The following is a 13729-nucleotide window of genomic DNA, read 5'->3' as shown; positions in this document are numbered from 1 at the left end:
GAGGTCTTCAAAAATGCAAGTATTCCCAGAGATTCGGCTGGGTCCTTGCTCCAGCTGCAAGCTGCCCACAACAAGAAAAATACATGTTTTTGACTGCCCATCCAGTGCCCCAGAGGCCTTTGGAAGGGACAGGTGACTTTGAAGGGCATGGATATCCGTGGCATAGCATGGTGGTGGGCAGGGAGGCTGCACCCCCTCCAGAGTGGAGCTCAGCTGCCCTTTGATCCAGAGGCATTTTAACCACATTTCGGGCCACTCTCCTGATGCTTCACAGCTTGTTGGATTTTACCATTGCAAAGGGCTATAAAATCTTCAACAGCCTTTGGGCAAAGGATGGTGCCTTCCAGTCCTCTCTGCATACGTGTTTCACCTGGCACAGAGGGCTCCCATATCGGCTGCAAGCCAGTGGGACGGCACCGAGACTGTCACTGGCACCGCCGAGGATGAGGATGTTGGTACAAATCTCCCTGGATAGGTGCAAGCGTCCCTGCTCCGCACACCAGCCAGGCTGAAGGGCCATTAGCATATTTATTTATTTTTTCAATGTAGAAGGCCGAGGTGTCCTTAAAAGCCACCCTTCTCCCCCCTGCCCGCCTCGATCCCCCACCCTTGCGCGTTGTGCCGGCACCCAGCATTGTGCGCGGCTCTCTAGCCCCGCTCGGCCTTTTGTCAGCCCCCTTTTCTGTGTCAATCAGATGCCTTTTGTCAGGTCCCAGACATGTTGTGTCCACACGCACACAAATATCCCCGCGCAGAGCGTGGGGAACGCGACGCACATTCAGATCATGCCCTGCACCCTCCCGTGCCTGGGCACACACACGCGGGGGGGCACACGCGTGTGAAACAGTCACCTTGTCCCCTCCAGAGGGGTTGGAATTGGGATTTGGGGGTGGCTGGAGCAGGAATGGTGAGGGTGTCCAGTCTCCGGGGTGAGGGTGTCCAGTCTCCAGGGTGTCCATGTGTCTTTGGGCACTGTCTGTCCTGCAGGATGGAGCCGTGGGCTGCTGGCACTTCTCTCCCTTGTTATGAGTTTTCCTCCCCTGTTGCTTTTCTCCATCTCTTGCTTTGAGCTGTTTTTTTCCCAGTTTTTCACCCATGTTTCTCAAGCACGGGGTGACGTTTGATCAATTCCTCAAATCGATCCTAGAAAATGTTGATTTTACAGTCTTATGTGCTGGTTTTGTGAGATCTGGTGCAATTAACGGTACCAGGTGATAGAGAAACCACAACTGAGGGAGAACACACTGAACAGCCACCCCATGGCTCTTCCTCGAGTCCTGGGCTCCTCTCCATCCTCAGCTGCCCTCAGCCCGGAGGTTGCTGTCAGGACACCAATTTGCTGCAGCTCAGAGGGCGACTTTGGGCTAAAAGCCAGCGCTCTGGGGGCTCTGACAGCGCAGGGCTGGGGACCCGCACAAAGGGGTGGCAGCCCTGTTCCTCGGCTGCTGGGATGGAGCCGGTTTCCATCTGTCCCCTCATCGCCCACCCCAGCACAGAGGAGGCTTCTGCCCATCCCACAGGCCGGAGCACCTCTGGCCAGGCCGCTCGGTGTCCTCAACCACTGGGGCCTTGACTGCACCCACAGGCCCCTCCGGCCCCACCAGCCAGGCAGGGGCACCGGGGGCACAGAGGGGAGGCAGGAGCACACCCTGGACTCAGGCTCTGCCTGCGGAAGAGCCGCCGCGGCCGCCGCCTTCCCTGGGCATCAACAAAATGGCGTCAGGGGCTCCCAAATGGCGGCGCCGGGGCTGGCGGGAAAGGCGCCGGCGCGGTGCCAGGGCTGCGCCGAGGGCACAATGACTGGCACATAACGGCCCTCGCCGCGGCCGCCCCTCGCCCTGGCGGTGCCAGCTGTAGCCCCCCTCCCTCCGCCTTGGCACGGGCAGGCGGCCCCGCCATGGCTGCCTCTGAGGAGGATTAAGGCCGCAGTTGTGTCTCCCTTCTTTCTTTCCCCCTCAGTGGCTGAGAACAGGAAACGTGAACCTATCTGAGACTAATTGACTTGCAAATTAATCGTTTGTCCCTGTGCCTGATAATTAGTGCTAACGATTTTTACACACCCCCCCACCCTTTTGCTCTCTCCTCCTCCTCTTTATTTTAAAGGGGGCTGTTTTCCCTTTCTTCTCTTTCCCCCCCCCTTTTATCCATCCTCGCCCCAGTTCTTCCCTGAGCATCCCCAGCTGCCCCCACCGTGGGGTGAGGATGGCACCGGGTTTGGGGTGAGGGGGCCTGGCAGAGTGGCCGCCCCGCTCGGGCACCCACAGCTGCTGGTTCGCTTCCCACGCCTCGGTGCCAACCTCCACGTCTGCCCCGCCAGGGACAATGGACAGGGCTGGGAGAAGGGGGTCAGGACTTTTGGGGACTGCGGAGGGGCCGGGAAATGGGCAAACGGTGTTTTTGGGACATGGCATCGCTTTGGAGGTGGCTGCAGCTGAACCTGCATTTCCAAATTTCCCAAATATCCAGGGAATGGGTTTAAAAAAAAAAAGGAAGCAAAGGTTGGGGGTAGTTTTCTCCAGCCTTCTCTCTTCCTCTGGCGTTATTCCAGGGATACATCTAATTTTTATGAGTCAGAAGAGGTGCTTCTCCTGGAGGAAAGCAGCTCAATGTGGATATTGGAGACTGGGGGTTGAAATCACAGGCGTTGTGGCTTTGTCCAAAAGCCTCACCTGAAGCTGGGGTGCTTCAGGGAATGGACAGTGCTGTGGCTGGAGCATGGAATTTAATGTGGGAGAAGGGGGGAAGGTGGGTTTGTGGTCATTTTTGTGGTCTGAGGCCCCTGGGTCCTGCTCAGTGAGACTTGTCTGTGCCAGAGCTTAGGAGCAGCTCAGGGCTGACAGGAGTGGATGTGTTCCGTTCATAGGTGATATTTCAACAGTAAAATGCAGTTTTGTTGAAATTATTGTATTTTACGGGAATATTTCCCTGTCAGCAGCAGAACAACCCCACTAATACATTATTCCAATGCATTTATTGAAGGCTGGTAACATAATATACCATAAAGTACCTTAGTTGTTTCATTTCAGTTAACTTCTGTTGTATGTCGTATCTCCAGTGACACTGTGCTATGCAAATAATTGAAAATTCTTCACATAATTACCATGTTTCAATGTAGTTCAAACCAAAATACTTAGATGCTCCTGCATTGGAATTCTTGAGAAATTCCACGTGGCAAATTTAATTTTTTTTCCTCCCTGTTTACTAGAAGGAAAAGATGCCATTTGAGGGAGATGCGTTGGGGTGGAGGGGAACCCTTTGTGGTGTTGATCTCCCCTTTTTTCCCTGGCTGGATGGGATTTGCATCCTCTCAGTGCCAGGCAAGGCAGGAGGTAAAACAGCCCCTCTCTTCCCATGCTCAGGACTCCGACCAGCCCCCGGTCTGTGGCAGAGCCATGGTTTCTCCATCCTCCCCATTCCTGACCCCAAGTCAGGCTGCAGGTGGGACCCTGGTGTCCAGCTGACCCACCGCTCCCCTCCAGCCACGAGAAGCTTCTTCCTCTGGTGCCCAACCGTTGATAATTAAAGGGATCCTTTTCCTTGCAGCTCTCCTCCCCAAATGCTGCTGGTGCCTGACACCATTTGTCAGCCATACCCCTGCTGTAATCCTATTTTTGCCCCCCTCCCTGCCCTGCTTTGTGTCCGGGGCTCTCTTCGCCTCCCGTTTCGCAGCTCCTGCTGCTCAGGCGCTGCTGGTTCCCCCTTCCCTCGGAGCCGGGAGTCTATAAAGCACTCCCAGCCTCGGTGCTCATGAACTCACTCTGTTTGGTTTGACCAGAGTTAATTGCACACAAACTCGGGCCTGTCGGCACACAGGGGCTCTTTGTTCCCGCAAGAATCACTTGCCCTCCGAGGTCGCCGTGGCTGCGACCTGCTGTCCCCGAGGGTCGCCCCATCGACAGGCAGTGTCAGTTTGATCCCTGCACCGTGGGGAGGGCGGGGTGGTGCAGGTTGCTGTGGGGAAAAAGCCAGAACAGGGAGCTGAGGCGTTGGTGGAGCCTTTTGGGTCAGGCTCATTGAAGTAATGTGATGATTAGCAAGGATTGCTGAGCTTTATGGCTGGGGAGGAGGAGAGAGGGTGAAAGAGATGTTTAGGGGTGGATTAACCCCCGTCAGACCTGTACAAGAGGTTTCCCAGATTAAACACAAGTTCAGTGGTCTGTAAACGCTCCCCTTTGGCCGGGGCTGCTTCGCCAGAGCAGCTCTGGGGTTAAAGCTCTGCAGTGTGTGTTTGGGACTGAACTTCCACAGCATCTCAATTCCTGCTCGTGCTCTTGGGGCCCACGTCCTTTAAATCTCCTGAATGTGTCCTTAGACACATCCTTGTGTGCTTAGAGACTTGAACTCCCAAGTGCCAGGTTAACCTGGGTACTTTGTTCCCGTTAACTTTCCAAAGCATCTGATGAACTTTTACTTGGTTTGTGGTCCCTCCAAGAGGTTTTGGGTGATGTTCCCATTGGTATGGTGCTGCCTGTACAGTGCTGGCTGGGGAGAGAGGCTGCATCAGACGTGGCTGTGATGTGCCTGGCACTCCAGGGCAGCGGAAACCTGGGAATCCTGCTTGGATTCAGGTGCTGCTCAGGGCCAAGTGCATTGGCCAGGGACAAGACACTTTGCTCTCTTGCTGTCTCAGCTCTGCAGGGGGACAGGGGTGTTTGCTGGTGGGTCACTGGCAGGTACCAGCACAAGGAACACTGATCCTGGTGAGGGCTGAGATGGCACTGAGGGCTCAGTGGCCCCTGGGCAGGACCGACTTCCCTGAAAACCCCTTCTGACCTGCTTCCCCACCCAGACATAGCCTTCACTGCTTCTGCTGGGAAAGTCAGTCCCTTTCCTCTTCAGCATCCTTCAGGCTCCATCTGAGTGAGTCCAAGACATGAGTTATAACTGGTTTCAGAGGGCGAGGCGGCTGATGACTGACAACAGCAGTGTGAACAATGCTCTTCAAAGCTCTCCAGAGTGGCAGAGGGCCCTGGGTGCTCATCGGTGCTGAAGGGGATGTTCCCACTGACCATCTCATCCTTGGGCAGGTGGGAATTGTCCCTGAGGTGGGCAGCCCTGTGCAGACCCCTCCGAGCTGGGCGGGTTGGCGAGACGCTGCCTCGAGGCGGTTTCCCAATCCTGCGCACCTGGTACTCTGTCAATGCAGCCACTTGGCTAAATGTGGGTCATTGTAGGAGGGTGCAGCCACTCGAGCAAACAAGCCTCAATTGCCCACTGATTGGGGTGGCTGAGAGCACCATCACTGAAATTTCTGAGGGGGGAGGCATTAATAATCCCCATTCTGTCTCTGCAGCCCTTGCCCCCTTGTTATTTCCCTCTTTGTGTCTTAATTTGGCCCATTATTATTATTTTATAAAAGGGCCTTTTCTCCACCCCCTCCCTCTTGAAGACACTCCTTAGACCGATGGGAAAATGGCAAGGAATAATTATGAAAAACATCAGTGGAGAGAGGGCCATCTGAGAGGGATTAAAGGATTACAATTAAAACTCATTTTAGGGAGGTGATGTGACATTAGCGTTTTCATTCTTCCCCCCACCACCACCCCCCTTCCCCAAACACCCTCCAGGATATCTGGGTCTAAGTTGATTAAATGACAAACTCCAGCTCAGAGGGAAACAACAACAAATTAAAAACTGAGTAAAATGAAAAACAGCAACCCAAAAATGATTTACAAAATTAAGTGAAAATGAGGTCACTGAGAATTACTGAAAGTCTGGCGGCAGCTGGAAATGGGGTGGACAAAGCACCTGCCACTAATAGCAGGTTTCTGGTGGTGGGAGCATCTCCCCGCTGCCCGTTCCAGCAGCAGGTGAAGATGTCTGAGGTCTCTCCTCCAGGGTGTGAGTTGAGTGTTGGCTGGGCTGTGGTAATGGCTGCCTGTGGTAAGGCTGGTGCTCCCTGCTGGGTTTGCCAGCCCTGTGCTCCACGAGGTGACGCAGGGCTTTGCTTTGGGAGCTGGGTGTGGACGTGGCGCTCGCCGAGCTCTCCCTCCATCAGCCTGCAGAGGATCTGCAGCCGGAGAGCCCAGGCCAGGAGGTGCCCCTGTGTCAAGGTGGTGCCAGGGCAGCAGGACCCTTGTGGCAGCCTCAGCGTGTCCCTTCCTGGTGTGGCTCCATGGCCCATTTTCTCATCTCTTTCTGCAGCTCCTACTAGTGGCTGGAGCCAGTGAGCCCCTGCCCTGGGCGGCTCCCAGCCATTCCCAGCTCTGGGGTGTGCTCTGACTCTCCCTGAGCAAAGGGAAGCAGAGGGGGATGCCTGTGGCCCAGACACCTTCCCTCTCTTATCCTACCCATCGGGATGCCCATTCTGCCTCTGCCACAGAGAATCCTGACAGGGCTCCCAAGGACAGGAACTGCTTATGGCAGTGTTGAAACTCAGTGCCATTGTAAACGAGGGATGTTGGGAAAGTTCCTCGGAGCAGGAGCTGTGGGGAGCCGAAACTTCCGAATGGAAACACACAGCAAGCTGGGACTTTATTTTGTCGAGAAGACCAAATTCTGGGATGATTGCTGGCCATTTCAGCAAGGAGTTATGGAGCCTGGAATGGGTGATTCCCCTTTATAAAACAAAAATGTCTGTAATTGAAATTATTCAGGTGATGTGTACACCTAATCCAGTGCTGCCAGTCCTGTTTCAAGGGGGGATGACATGAAGATGTGGAGGCAGATGTGTGGCTCAGGCTCTGCAGCTCACTGTGCTTAGGAAGTTTTGGCTGCCAGCACCTGATCTGTAGGGCCCTGAGAGCCTCAGTGGGACTGAGCCCACGTCCTGCCCTAAAAGCACAGGTCTCACTGCACGAACTCAGCCACCAAAGTCTGCAAGCGCGTGGCCTGGGAATGCTTTCCCTCCTGTGTGTGTTTTGGCCATGCACGCAGCTTTGGGTGTGCAGGTCGGGAGCAGAGAGGAGCTTCTCTCTTCTGTATCCTCCTGTTTCTGCTGCCAAAGGGGGTCGGGCTCAAGCCCAGCCTCTCCCCTCTCGCCTCCATCCTGCAGCCTGGCATAGCTGGGCATCTCATCACGTGGCTGTGCACGTGGGCACGAGTGCTCGTCATGTGAGGTGCCATATCGTGTCTCATACTGGGAGGCAGGGAGAGATGAAAAAGCTTAACGGAAGGGAAACTCCCCCTTCCTCCCCCCCAGCCCTCGATCCAGCCTATTTTCTTTCCTCTCCTTTTGTTTCTGATTTCCGGAACTATGCAGCGAAGCAAAGCGTGGGGAGAAAGAAAGAGGCTGAAGAGAGCTGGCATCTGGCAGGGAAAAGAACAAAATAGCAGAGCAAGGCTATTTGCTAGGCAGGAGCAGGGAAGGCGGGCAGATCCCAGGGCCCTCTGCCCCGTCGGCAACGACTGCTCAGGAGCTGGGCAAGCCCCGGGAAAATTCACGGTCTAAACACGGAGCTGGTCCCAGGCAGGTACAAACTGGCACAGATCTTGCTGGTAACAGCAGTGGAGAGGTCAGCCCAGAGGCTTGGAGTCTGGACTCATGGACATCCTTCTTGCTCCTCCAGTTCACAATATCTGTTCTTTGATCCTGCCACAAGCTCCATTCCCATGAGCATCCCCAGGCGCCTGTCCCAGCAGTGAATTCCCCAAGGCCACGAACTGCACCTCCTGCACAACGTCAGGAGGCTGGTGTGTGGTGACAAGGCCCCAGAAATGAGGAGGCTGAGGCAGAGGCTGTTCTCCCATGGTCTTTTCTCTGAGGCTGAAATGATCAGCGTGGCTTAGTTCATCCTGTGATGTCCCTTTTACAGTCAGGGCTGAGAGATGCCTGAATATATTTTATTCCTGTTTTTTCCTCTGTCCCGGCCAGTACAGAAAGAGGTCTTTGCATACAGACCCAATGTTAATTAGGCAAATTAATTAGGACCAAGATGCGGTGTTTTCCCCCTGAGGAGGAAATACAGTAAACTCCATTTTTGTGAGCTGTTTATTCAGCCAGGGGGGTCGAAGGAGAATAGCCGTGTCAAAGAAGCTGCCATTTTCAAGGTCCTTGTGTCCCTTCTGCGCCGCCCTAGAAAGGGAACAAAACTCTGTTGACAGCAAAATCTCAGCAGGAGCCCCTGGGCTGAGGGGCACAGGGAAGCGAAGTGGAAAGGGTGCCAGGTTTCCGAGCGCCTGGAGGGAACAGGCTTTGGTCTCCAGTGTTTCAATGGGCCGGGGAAAGCAAATCAGCCCTTTCAAGGCCAATCACGCTGTTCTCGAAGGCACACACTGGAGATAATGCGCCGTTGGCAGCGGGGCAACAGGAAAGGACTGGGTGGCCATGGCAGGGGTGAGGGCAGGAGAGCTACCAGGGGCCAAGAGCTGGCAACTGCACTCCTGCTCCATCCGTCCCACCTCATCGGAGCGCTGTGAGAGGGGCTGGGATGCACTGGTGCACCAGGAACGGCTCATGGAGAGTGTTGGGGTGGGGAGATGGGGCACCCATAGGTGTTTCTCTCTGTTTTGTGTTGTCTCGTCCCTCTCCACCAGCACAGTCACAGCTAGTGTGGTGAGGGAGCACCGAAGCACAGTGCAGCTCCCTGACCCTCTTCCCACCCCAGCTTTTGGTTTCACAGCTTTTAGTTCATTCCACCCTGAAAGCCTGTGACCAGAAGAGCCTGATCTCAGCCCATGTGCTTGCTCCAGTGTCTTTCCTGGACACGGCGTGTTTCTGAGTGGATCAATGCGCTCCCCGAGCCGCGCCGTGGGATGGGCGGGTTCGTGGCTGCGGTTGGGGTGTTTTCATGCCGGGTGCTGCTGTGTCTCCTGGAGAGGAGCAGGGCTGGGTTTGTCGGCTCCTTGGCAGCCTCTCCCAGCTCAGCGCTCTGCCCACAGCACCATCTCCCGTCAGCATCACGCTGCCTTGCAGGGGCAGTGCATCCTGGGAATTTCCTTCCCCGGTGCCAGAATACCTTCACCCCAAGTCCAATCGTGTGGATGATCTTCTGCCATCATATTTAACCCCCCTCCCCATCCCTGACCGAAGCCAGGATGAAAGCAGTGGGGTTTTTTTCCTCTTTCTTTCTTTCTTTTTTTTTTTTAATGGCGTTTCATTAGCTTCCAAATCAGACAGGCGAAACAATGGTGTTCTGTCAGCGATGGGCTTTCGTGCTGATTTCATCTCCTCTCTCATCCGTATGCAAACCAGCCTCCAGCAGGCTTTGGTCATGCCATGGAAACCGAGGTGCAGGCCCGGAATGGGGGTTCTCGGAGTGAGAAATCTCCTGTTCGCTTTTTCCCATTTGCATAATGCAACTTTTCTTCCCCCAGACACTGAGGCGCTTTGTTTATAGAGAGCCAAGAGAAAAGGGGATGCCGGGGACAGAGGAGGGACCGCGGGGAGGGGGGAAGTGCCCGGTGGGAGTGGGGAAGAGGAGGGCAGCGCTCGCAAAAGAAGAACATGCAGAGAAAAGCGCGGGGCGACTAGAAGGGAATATATATGAGGATGGGGACTGGGAAATGGGGCTGGGCCAGTTCCCCGTGATCCTGGGACCCGTGCGCTCCTTTGGCCTCTCTGTGCAAGCCGAAGGGTGTCGGGGGGACTTGGCGTGGCTGAGGATCCAGCTGGGAGCCTGGATCTGCGCTGAATTAAAGCCGGTTGTCATGATAATGCCCCCCAGAGGAAGCAGGAGCCTTTTCAAGCCCTGCATGAAATACCTCAAAGGGTTTTGTGCAAGAAGCCTCTAAGATCCTCAACTGGTGGAAACCGAAGGTTGTTTGGGGGAATAGTGACCCGCAGGGCTCACGGGAAGGAGGTGGCTGAGTGACAGCCAGCAGAGCGCGAGGGCCCGGTCCTGGGAGGTGGGGAGAGAAACTGGGGGGGATAAAATCATTCCCGGATTTATTCTCGGGGATGTGTGGGGCTGGGAGGGAGGGAGGTTAACGACACAAGGTTGTGTCCGTTTCCCTCCCTTGAAACATGGCAAACTCCAAGGTGGCACAGGGGAGGTAGGAGGGTGAAGGAATTGGATAGTCCAGTTCCCACCAATGCCCCCCAGTTTTTTGGAGTCACTGGAAGCAAGTTACCCCCCACCTTGTACTTCTCTTTCTGCAAACTGGTGATCTGCTGCTCTCTGCAAACCAGTTTGAGATCTACTAATGGCAAGGGCAGGGGGCTGCTCCAACGAGTCTCTTCATCTCTGATGGCTACACCTCCTAAAAACAAACCTGGTTCTTGCTGGCTCTGTCCTGGGTGACAGGGTTTGATTTGTGAGTTGGATGGATGCACAATTAATAGTAATAATAACAATAATAGCAACAAAATGTATTAATCAGTGATGGATGACAGACATGAAACCTGCAATTAGAAGTATTTTAGGATATGTAAAAATCCCTGCAAATGATTTGCAAATGAGGTGCAGACAGTAAAGCAGGCAGCAATGGGGATATTTTTGGATTTTGCCTCAAAGTGGGACTGCTTTTTTTTTAAGGTTCTTCAATGTGAGTTGGATGTACAGACGTGTTCTCCTGAGGGAAGGTCTCCTGTTGGTACTGCAAAATGTGGGATTGATGCTCCAAAGTGTGGGATGCTCCTCCAGGCCCCATGAAGTCCTGCAGGGCAGGGCCAGCAGAACTACAGGCAGGATCTTCAGTGATTCACAGGCCTGCACGTGGAACTCACTCAGGTTTAGGTGGGAATTGTTCAAGCCTCACTTGTGCCATTTGCACTTCAGGGCTCTGGTTGCACACGGGACCAGACATTACCACATCCCTGTTAAAGAGCGGCTGGGATTCATCTTGGATGATCTACAGAATGTGAAATATTAAATCTCTACTGGTGAGCAGGAAAACCCTGCAGTCTGCTCCCATCATCTGGTGTGCTGGGGCAGGAGGGAAAGTGGAGGGAAAATATTTGTGCTTTGGAGGATTCTGCAGTAACTCCACAGAGCCCCTTTAGCCAGCAGGGATGCCCACCTGGACATCCCTCTCAGGTGCACTGGTACCTCTGTGTAGCACAGCTCTGCATTGCTGACGTGCCACATGGAGCAGCTGGGATGCTGCTAATGCTCTGTAAAAGGGATGGGGATTTTGAGGCAGCTGATTTGGGGCTTTTTCTCATTGATTTTAGCCTGATTTCTGCAGAAAATGAGATTTCTGCCATCACAGGGTGTGTCTGTCACTTCTCATCTCTTTCCCAGGAACTTCTGAAATAGGACAACTTCACCTCCGTTTGGCTCAGTGTCAGTTTTGGATCCCCAGTTGGTGGGAACTGCTTTGGGTCTTCAGTTATACATATTTTTCAGAACCTTATTTCTATTATTGGCTCCAAAAAGCAGTTTTTACTTCAAGACCAGACTGGAGAAGGGCAGTGACCCTTCCCTTTGGACAGAGAGGGAGAGGGGTCTGTGTAGTAGGGGCTTGCCAGGGTGTGAACTGCAAATGCCTCGGCCTAACGAGCTCTGTGGTTAATGAAGCATCAGAGCATTCCAGTCCGAGGTGACTTCAGCCCAAACAGAGTTTCTGAAGGAGCCTCACACATCTCTGCCCCTGCCCGTGTTCAGACAGAGCTGCTTGTGGACTCAGGCAGTTGCCTGTCCAAAGCCCATCCACGGTGGCCTTGGGGCAGTGACATGGGAGCAGAGGAAGGAGCAGGGTGTGATTGGAACATGACTTGGGTGTGAACTGCTTTGAAGGTGGCCCATGCCAGGATGGGAACCAGAACAGGGGGAGGACTTCCCGGCATCACTTCCACTCTCACCCTCCCACCCTCCGGCCCGCTGGTCATGCCAATTTGTCACCAAGCTGGGATTTCAATTAAACCCCAAAAGAAGGGTCAGAGGTTATGCAAACACGTTGGTAAAGGCCGCTCGCCTGGAGGGCTCTCCCGGGGCCGCCGGTGCCGGCCCCTCGCTTTACACAGTCCCGATTGACCCGGGCTGAGCCCGGCTTTGTTCCCTGGGCTCCATTCAAGAGGCAGTTTGTCAATAAAATTGACCTCTTGGCTCCCCGGAGGGGCTGCCACCTCCCTTTCCCAAGGGTTTGGCAGGAGTAGAGCTAATGGTCCCTCTGTGGTCTTCACGCCCCTGGACAAGCCAAGGGTGAGGGCAGGGATGGGAGCAGAAGGCCACATGTTGCAGGCCCAGCAGCAATCACAGCAGCTTCTTCTCCCCACGGGGGTTTTTATTACCAGTCTCTGCCCTTTGGGCTTTTGCACCTGAGGGCAGTTTCCAGCTGGACCCCTTGAAAACACCAAGGCAAACACAGGGTTCTGTTCATCCTCTCCAGACCTTGTTCTCCTTCCAGAGCTGTCACTCTCACAGCCACCTCCATGAGCATCTCGTGATGGTTTTCTGCTCCTCACCATCCAGGCTGGGTTGATGCAGGGACCTGGAGGTCTCCTCCCAAAGAACTGAGCTGTGTTTTCCCTCCCTATTACACAACCAACACCGATGCCCCACTCAGGGCAGCACCTCTCCCTACCAAGCCACGTGCCCGCTGGCACATCCATCCACTGTGGGCATGATCCCACTTTTCAGGGAGGTGTGAGGCTTCCTGGTGGGCTTGGGTGGTGGGAGTGCATCAGCCCCTGCTCTGGTGCACTAATTGCACCGGGCAGCATTGCAAACAAGCAGTGCTTGAACCCACAAGCCTGAGGAGGCCATTTCAGCTGCGAGATAAATGGATATCACGGAGTAAGTGGCAATTAGCGTGGGTAAAGAGCCCCTTAGTGACCGTCCCTTACATAACACCTTTGTTCCGGGCCCTTCACTTCATATTCAGTTTGTAAATAAACTTGACTCCCAGTTTTACTGGGGCCTTTATTCCCTCTTTATTTTATTTTATCATTCTTTGGACCCGGCGAAGAACGAGTCGATTGTTCGCCCCGGGGAGATGCAGCTCTCTGAGGCACTGCCCGGCCTGGCGGTGCCCGCTCGCCCCAAAACGGGCACTGGCAGCTGCCCACGCCAGAGCCACCCACGCAGCCGCCACGCCAGCAATTTTAATTGCTTTGCCCCCGCCGGTGGTGCCCGGAGGCTCATTATGCTGCTGGCCATGAATGGGACCTCAAATTGTGGCTCTGTAATTGCAGTGGGCTGAGGGCGGTGGGGGCTTTCACTGGGGGGTGGCTTGGCAGAGGGGCAGAGCTCTGCCCCCAGTGTTTGGGGTCAGGGAGGGAGTCCAGGGGGCTCTGGATCAGTCCCAGTGCAGGGACCCATCTCTAATTTACTCCATGTCCTCCCTGTCACCATCTAAACTGTGGGTCCTGGGAGGCTTTGTCTGCACCCACGGTGCTGCTGCCAGGCTGGCAGGGAGCAGAGGCTCCAAGGCATGGGGAGATGTGGATTTGGGGTGCCCGGTCCCAGGCTTTGGGCACGCTGTGGTGAGCAGGACCCGATGGCTTTCCTGCCTTTAACCTGCACGCTCCAGCCTTTGCCAGGTCCTTTTCCAAAGGGCAGGAGCTGCTTGCAGAGTCATTGACGTGTTTAGTACCACAAGCGGTGGCTCTTCCTCCACCAGCCAGGCTCTCCTCTTGCTGCTGGTCCCTCAGACGGGTGCTGGTGATACTGGGCTGCACTGGGAAGCCATCAGGCACTGCTCTTTGTTTGGTGCAGGGATGGTCGGGCCCCTGCTCCTCTCCCGAGCCTTCCCTCTCCCATATGGTGCCCATTATTAGATGTGTGCACCAGCCTCGTCTGACAAGGAGCTTTACAGGTGTCGCTGGGATAACGATTCACACTCTGACGAAGGTGGGAAAGATGATTAGCTGGCTTTCTATCAAACAGCACACGGCATCAGCTGCTCC

The sequence above is a fragment of the Manacus vitellinus genome, unplaced genomic scaffold (assembly GCF_001715985.3).
Source record: "Manacus vitellinus isolate BGI_N305 unplaced genomic scaffold, ASM171598v3 scaffold_106_pilon, whole genome shotgun sequence".
Taxonomy (NCBI): Eukaryota; Metazoa; Chordata; class Aves; order Passeriformes; family Pipridae; genus Manacus; species Manacus vitellinus.
Note: the sequence above shows the minus strand (reverse complement) of the source record.